Source organism: Thalassophryne amazonica, chromosome 8 (genome assembly GCF_902500255.1).
Source record: "Thalassophryne amazonica chromosome 8, fThaAma1.1, whole genome shotgun sequence".
Taxonomy (NCBI): domain Eukaryota; kingdom Metazoa; phylum Chordata; class Actinopteri; order Batrachoidiformes; family Batrachoididae; genus Thalassophryne; species Thalassophryne amazonica.
This window is the reverse complement of record NC_047110.1, coordinates 32931860-32940561: the sequence shown is the minus strand read 5'-3', so window position 1 is coordinate 32940561 and position 8702 is coordinate 32931860. Positions and strand designations below refer to the sequence as shown.

The window sequence follows — 8702 nt, the reverse complement described above, 5'->3', positions numbered from 1 at the left end:
GTCTACAGACAATTCCTTCGACTTCATGCTTGGTTTGTGCTCTGACATGCACTGTCAACTGTGGGACCTTATATGTAGACAGGTGTGTGCTTTTCCAAATCATGTCCAGTCAACTGAATTTACCCCAAGTGGACTCCAGTTAAGCTGCAGAAACAGCTCAAGCATGATCAGCAGGTAACAGTTTGCACCTGCGTTCAATTTTGAGCTTCATGGCAAAGGCAGTGAATACTTATGTACATGTACGTGTACATTCTTTATTTATTTTTTAATAAATTTGCAAAAATCTCAAAAGAAAAACTTTTCTCACATTGTCATTATGGGATATTGTGTGTAGAATTCTGAGGGGGAAAAATGAATTTCCTTCATTTTGGAAAAAGGCTAGACATAAAAATGTGGAAAAAGTGAAGCACTGTGAATATTTTCCAGTCCACTTTTCATTACGTTTTCACAAATGATATTACAGACTCATTTTTAAACCTCATATGATAATGAGTGAAGCTAGCATGGAGAGACATTGTACCCTTGAGCAACACTAGTTTAGCTTACTTACCAATAGTACGGAGCTGCCAACCATCTCGCATTCGGCAGGATTTACCTGGTGTGTAGAGGTGTGGACGTGGGTCTGTCTCCCAAGTCTTGCGTAGTGATCTCGTCTCCTGTGTGAGTGTGTGTGGGATGCCCATTGGTCCTGCGGTTGTGTGGGTCTGGACATGCCCCCAGACCTCCCATATTTACCCTCTGGGCCACTGGCACTTGCGGCCATGCGTGGGTGTCCCGCAGTGGTAATGTCAAATGTTGGCAGGTATGATAGTGGAAAGTATTGCCCTCAACTAGCAGCTCGATAGGGGTCTCTTCAATCTGCAGTGACTCAGTGCCAAGGCAAAAACCAGGAGTGAGGTGATATTTGACCTCCAGTATGCAGATGACACTGCCTTCACCAGTCCTTCAGCAGCTGGTCTCCAAAGGCAGCACTGGTCTTGTCATCAATGCCAAAAAGACCCAGGTTCTTGGTCAGCTGGTTGACCCTTGCAGTGACGCCCCTAAGTCCTTAAAGACTGGGGCTGACGCCACATACCTTGTAAGCAGCTTTGGCAGCAGATAGCAGAATATGTACAGAAGAATCTTGGAAATGTTGACACAAGCATCAAATTTTGGACAAATACTCCTTAGACATTACTATTTTGAAAAAAAACTGGCCACTTGAATTTAAAATAGGCAGCCAGGTAGTTGACGAATTACACTGGGGTCAAAAATTTAAAATGCTCCACCCTCATTAGAAACTATACCAAATTATTTGTATGATAATAAAGATTCCAAAAAGGTATATTTTGGGCTATCTATGAATAAATGTTGTTGAGTTATGGGGTAAAAACTGCAAGAATGGTGACAACAGTCAGTTTCAGTTTGTACAGGGGTCAAATGTCAAAGTTGCTCCAATTTTGGTAAAAAGACATTCAAATTATTGGTTGAGTTAATAGGATTTTAAAAAGGAATATTTTGCCCCATATGTTCTGCTTAGTTATCACATTACAGGGTAACATGTGTCACATGTCATGGAATCCAGCAGACGTCGACATTGTTTGACCTTGACTTTGCAGACCAAGCATTCAGCACAGTCAAAACTATTCCATTTATTAATCCGATTCACTCAACCGATGCACCACTACGAGGGCCTCTCCTTCCCGTAGAGGGTATCCTGTGCCCGACCTGTGGGAAATGATGTGTTTCCAACTCTGGACTCCAAAGCCATCAAAGGAGACACCAAAGGCACCCCCTCCTCCTTAGCTTTCTAAATTTCCTGGAGAGAGAGATGGCATCATTGACATTGATGGACACCCGCAAGCAAGGAAAGAATCAAGAACTAGCTCACTAGCATAATTGCTAGTGAGACAAATGAGCAATTGCATGACGGGAGTGTATTTACATGGTGTTCATAATTATTAGGTCAACTGTGTTCCTGAAGATTCATTTTATTTTTGAACAAATACACTCACCTGCCACTTTGTTAGGTACACCTTGCTAATACCGAGTTGGACCTCCTTTAGCCTGAAGAACTGTCTTAATTTAAGATAAGACATTATTGATCGTACGGTGAAGAAATTCACGTTAGCTCTTAAAAACACACAAGATGGGTGCAAGTAGAGAAAAATGTGCATCAAACAGCATGTGCAAGGATAAGCAATAATAATAATACTTGTAACAATACAATAAAACAACAAAATGAGGAAGAAATAGAATATGTACAGTAGAGTTCAGAATAATAGTAGTGTTATGTGACTAAAAAGATTAATCCAGGTTTTGAGTATATTTCTTATTGTTACATGGGAAACAAGGTACCAGTAGATTCAGTAGATTCTCACAAATCCAACAAGACCAAGCATTCATGATATGCACACTCTTAAGGCTATGAAATTGGACTATTAGTAAAAAAAGTAGAAAAGTGGGTGTTCACAATAATAGTAGCATCTGCTGTTGACGCTACAAACTCAAAACTATTATGTTCAAACTGCTTTTTTAGCAATCCTGTGAATCACTAAACTAGTATTTAGTTGTATAACCACAGTTTCTCATGATTTCTTCACATCTGTGAGGCATTAATTTTGTTGGTTTGGAACCAAGATTTTGCTTGTTTACTAGTGTGCTTGGGGTCATTGTCTTGTTGAAACACCCATCCTCTTCAGCATAAGGCAACATGACTTCTTCAAGTATTTTGACATATCAAAACTGATCCATGATACCTGGTATGCGATATATAGGCCCAACACCATAGTAGGAGAAACATGCCCATATCATGATGCTTGCACCACCATGCTTCACTCTCTTCACTGTGAACTGTGGCTTGAATTCAGAGTTTGGTGATCGTCTCACAAACTGTCTGCGGCCCTTGGACCCAAAAAGAACAGTTTTACTCTCATCAGTCCACAAAATATTCCTCCATTTCTCTTTAGGCCAGTTGATGTGTTCTTTGGCAAATTGTAACCTCTTCTGCACGTCTTTTATTTAACAGTGGGACTTTGCGGGGGATTCTTGCAAATAAATTAGCTTCACACAGGCGTCTTCTAACTGTCACAGCACTTACAGGTAACTCCAGAATGTCTTTGATCATCCTGGAGCTGATCAATGGATGAGCCTTTGCCATTCTGGTTATTCTTCTATCCATTTTGATGGTTGTTTTCCATTTTCTTCCACGCATCTCTGTTTTTTTTTTTTTTTTGGTCCATTTAAAAGCATTGGAGATCATTGTAGATGAACAGCCTATAATTTTTGCACCTGCGTATAAGTTTTCCCCTCTCCAATCAATTTTTTAATCAAACTACGCTGTTCTTCTGAACAATGTCTTGATCGTCCCATTTTCCTCAGGTTTCCAAAGAGAAAAGCATGTTCAACGGGTGCTGGCTTCATCCTTAAATAGGGGACACCTGATTCACACCTGTTTGTTCCACAAAATTTACAAACTCACTGACTGAATGCTACACTACTATTATTGTGAACACCCCCTTTTCTACTTTTTTTTTTTTTTACTAATAGCCCAATTTCATAGCCTTAAGAGTGTGCATATCATGAATGCTTGGTCTTGTTGGATTTGTGAGAATCTACTGAATCTACTGGTACCTTGTTTCCCATGTAACAATAAGAAATATACTCAAAACCTGGATTAATCTTTTAGTCACATAGCACTACTATTATTCTGAACGCTACTATGTATATATATATATATATATATATATATGGAGGGGAAATCATGGATGGGTCTGAAATTGTCATCTTAGGTGCATGTCCACTGTGAGAGACATAATCTAAGAAAAAAAAAAAAAAACAGAAATTACAATGTATGATTTTTTGATAATTTATTTGTATGTTACTGCTGTAAATAAGTATTTCAACACCTGCCAGTCAGCAAGAATGCTGGCTCACACAGACCTGTTCATTTTTTCTTTAAGAAGCCCTCTTATTCTGCACTCTTTACCTGTAATAATTGCATCTATTTGAACTTGTTACCTGTATAAAAGACACCTGTTCACACACTCAATCAATCACACTCCAACCTGTCCACCATAGCCAAGACCAAAGAGCTGTCTAAGGACACCAAGGACAAAACTGTAGACCTACACAAGGCTGGGATGGACTACAGGACAACAGGCAAGCAGCTTGGTAGAAGACAACAACTGTTATGATTATTTATTAGAAAGTGGAAGAAACACAAGATGACTGTCAATCTCCCTCGGTCTGGGATTCCATGCAAGATCTCACTTTGTGTGGTAAGGATGATTCTGAGAAAGCTCAGAACTACACAGGAGGACCTGGTCAATGACCTGAAGAGAGCTGGGACCATAGTCACAAAGATTACATTAGTAACACATGAAGCTGTCATGGATTAAAATCCTGCAGGGCAGCAAGGTCCCCCTGCTCAAGCCAGCACATGTCCAGGCCCGTTTGAAGTTCACCAGTGACCATCTGGATGACCAAGAGGAGGCATGGGAGAAGATCATGTGGTCAGATGAGACCAGAATAGAGCTTTTTGGAATCAACTCCACTTACCATGTTTAGAGGATGAGAACAACTCCAAGAAAACCATCCCAACCGTGAAGCATGGGGTGGAAACATCATACTCTGGGGGGGCTCTTCTGCAAAGGGGACAGGACGACTGCACCGTATTGCAGGGAGGATGGATGGGGTCATGTATTGTGAGATTTTTGCAAACAACCTCCTTCCCTCAGTAAGAGCATTGAAGATGGGTCATGGCTGGGTCTTCCAGCATGACAATGACCCCAAACACACAGCCAGGGCAACTAAGGAGGGGCTCTGTAAGAAGCATTTCAATGTCCTGGAGTGGCCTGGCCAGTCTCCAGACCTGAACTCAATAGAAAATCTTTGGAGGGAGCTGAAACTCCAAACCTGAAAGATCTAGAGAAGATCTGTATGGAGGAGTGGACCAAAATCCCTGCTGCAGTGTGTGAAAACCTGGTGAAAAACTACAGGAAACGTTTGACCTCTGTAATTGCAAACAAAGGCTACTGTACCAAATATTAACATTTATTTTCACAGGTGTTCAAATACTTATTTGATGCAGTAAAATACAAATAAATTATTAAAAAAATCATACATTGTGATTTCTGCATTTTTTTTTATTTAGATTATGTCTCTCACAGTGGACATACACCTATATATATATATATATATAGTGGCATAGATTCAACAAGGTGTTGGAAACATTCCTTAGGGGTGTCGATCTGTGTTGACATGATAAAACCCCAATTCCAGTGAAGTTGGGACGTTGTGTAAAATGTAAATTAAAACAGAAAAAAATGATTTGCAAATCCTCTTCAACCTATATTCAGTTTAATACACCACAAAGACAAGATATTTAATGTTCAAATTGATAAACTTTATTGTTTTTGTGCAAATATTTGCTAATTTTGAAATGGATGCCTGCAACACGTTTCAAAAAAGCTGGGAGAGTGGTATGTTTACCACTGTGTTACATCACCTTTCCTTCTAACAACACTCAGTAAGCGTTTGGGAACTGAGGACACTAATTGTTGAAGTTTTGTAGGTGGAATTCTTTCCCATTCTTGCTTGATGTACGACTTCAGTTGTTCAACAGTCCGGGGTCTGTGTTGTCGTATTTTGCGCTTCATAATGCGCCTCACGTTTTCAATGGGCGACAGGTCTGGACTGCAGGCAGGCCAGTCTAGTACTATGAAGCCACGCTGTTGTAACACGTACAGAATGTGGCTTGGCATTGTCTTGCTGAAATAAGCAGGGATGTCCCTGGAAAAGACTTTGGTTGGATGGCAGCATGTGTTGCTCCAAAACCTGGATGTACCTTTCAACATTGATGGTGCCATCACAGATGTGTAAGGTGCCCATGACAGATGCTGGCTTTTGAACTTTGCGCTGGTTACAATCTGGATGGTATTTTTCCTCTTTTATCTGGAGGACACAACGTCCATGATTTCCAAAAAACAATTTGAGACCACAGCACACTTTTCCACTTTGCATCTGTCCATTTCAAATGAGCTCAGGCCCAGAGAAGGCGGTGGTGTTTCTGGATGTTGATAATGTATGGCTTTCACTTTGCATGGTAGAGTTTTAACTTGCATTTATAGATGTAGCGATGAACTGTATTAACTGACAATGGTTTTCTGAAGTGTTCCTGGAAATGTGAGATTTGGCTTTCTCGGGGGAATATGTCTGCCCAATTATTAGGCAGCTACTAGTGAGCAGGTTATTTGCATCTTTTGCTTTCAACACCTTTCTCACAAACCTGTTGTCTGTTTGCAGAAAAATGTTTGATTGTTCAGTGATCATGCCTCAATAACTATTTCAAGAATGGTGCATCCCTCTGAAAGTCATTTTATTTTATTTATTTATTACCCGAGGCCATCAAATATGGCCATCGGGTATTGTGAAGGCTTTTCGGCCATTTGTCTGTGCTCAGTATAAATCCAGTCCTATTACTGCCAGAATCTTCAAATTCACAGGGAACATTTTTGGGGACATTGACCTTGGACAAGTTCAAAGATGGCTAACCTTGACCTAGAGGTATTTTAGGAGGTTAAAAACTCAAATTATGTTCCTATGTTTATGGAATGACCGCGTGGGTATTAGCGTGGTGACGTCACATCTCTAGCTCCTAATGGCGCTTCGTTTATTGCTAAATATAACACCTTTATCATATATTATGTAAAAGTTAGCGAGAAATAAACACTTGTAAAACTGAAAATGCTGATTTTGTAACTTGATAACACCTGTGGAACAATTCATAAAACATTTAGCGTACGTTAGCACGGTGACATCACTTCCAGGTTTCGCTAGCAGCTAATTTTGCTTCATTTTTGGCTAAATATAACACATTTCTCATATATTATGTAAAAGCTAACGAGAAATAAACACTTCGGCAGCGGGAAATGCTGTATTTGTAACCTGATAACACCCCTGGAGTCATTTACAAGACATTTTGCAGTAGTTGGCATACACACTAACTTGTGCAAACTCAAAGCTAACTTTTTATGGAGTTAAATTTGTCTCATTAATACATGCAAATGCACAGAGGGTGATCTACAAATATTCTTTAATTTGCACAAGTTCAGCTCTTGAAAAAAGCTCATGTACACACAGATGCAAGGCCTCCTGCTGATGCCGTTATAAGCTGACTATTGTTTTTGATTGATTGCTTGATTGATGGGGGGTCTTTCTTGAACATGTACAAATTGTATGTAACACAAAAGGATCTTAAGAATTAATTAAACAACTGCAAATTATAAAGAACACAGTGCTCAACTGGCCAAGGATACTTTAGCATTGCGTTATATTTTATGTTTGGCCTGGCCTGTTAGCACTGTTGCCTCACAGCAAGGAGGTCTTAGGATTGCTTCCCGCCTGGTCCTCTCTGTGTGGAGTTTGCATGTTCTCCCAGCTTCCTTCCTACCACTTACAAAATCACACTGGTTAGGTAAATTGGGAACTTTAAATTGGCAGACCAGCAGACTGGTAGTCTGTCTACGGTGTACTCAGCTTCTTGCCCAGTGATTGCTGGGATAGGCTCCAGCCCTCCGTGAACCTTAACAGGAGGAGGTGGGTTCAGCAAATGAATTAAATGGTTTTTTTTGGCCCATTTTGCCTCAGCATATGGTGTTAATTACTTTAGGCCACACCCTCTATCATTACACAAATACATATTACCTAAGATTGCTGAAATCGAACAAGCATTCAAGTTTATAAAACCTGGATTTAAAAATGTGCAAAGAAATCATGATATGGTCAAAATGAACCTGCGTACAAACTCTTGTATTTCAATCTGTTTTTAGAAGAGCTTATACATCAGTAAAGCATAATTTGATGTTGAGATTTGGAAGCAATCTCACAACCCCACCAACACACACACACACACACACACACACACTCTGCTATACTAGAAGCTCATTCTCACTCCCATTCTGTAATACCAGTCATCACTCATAGACAGAAAATCTGCACTGCCGATTTGAACTGCTCAGTCGCACTACGTCCTCACTACCCACCCCGCGACTTTCCCCAGCTATTTGTCACTCTTGTATACATCCATCCTAAGGCGAATGGCAGCAATGCCTGTCAACTTATCTTTCAAGTAACTCAGAGGCTCCAAATGTGACGTTCCGACATCCCGATCATCATTCTTGGTCATATGAATAACTGCACTTTGTCCAAAACACTGAAGGACTTTCACCAGTATGTTACATGTCCCACTATGATTTATTATGTCCACCAAGGACATAACAAAATCATCAGTTTATTTATTTATTTAGACTCCATTAAATTTTGGAGGTGATCCAGTCCCGGATCCAGATTCTGGATTAAGATTTCACTTTATATAGGCAGGATTATGTCAGAATCACTGCACAGATTTTGACAAAATTTTCACCACAGATAGATATTAGGCCATGAAATTAAATTTTGGTGGTAATCCGGATCAATTTCTCTTAATATAGGCTCTTAAATAAGTAAGTAACTCTGGATTGCCACAGCAGAGTTAGGTTGGGTCTGTATGTTGATTTGGCTCAAATTTTACACCGGATGCCCTCCCTGACACAACTCTACATTATATGAAGAAATGCGCCAGGAGTGGGGTTTGAACCAGGAAGCCAAGGACTGAAGTCAAGCACACTAACCACTTGGCCACCACCACTGCCTCTATAACAATGGTGTCCAATGTGTTCCAG

The 8702-nt window shown here is 40.1% G+C and overlaps 1 long non-coding RNA gene across 1 annotated transcript in view; it reads left to right on the top strand.

Moving 5' to 3' along the window:
* Positions 1-408: 408 nt before the first annotated feature.
* LOC117515062 overlaps positions 409-8702 on the top strand; it is a 30030-nt gene continuing 21736 nt past the window's right edge. The window contains exon 1 of the long non-coding RNA XR_004562023.1: positions 409-425. This is a non-coding gene — a long non-coding RNA (uncharacterized LOC117515062). The remainder of the gene's footprint in view (positions 426-8702) is intronic.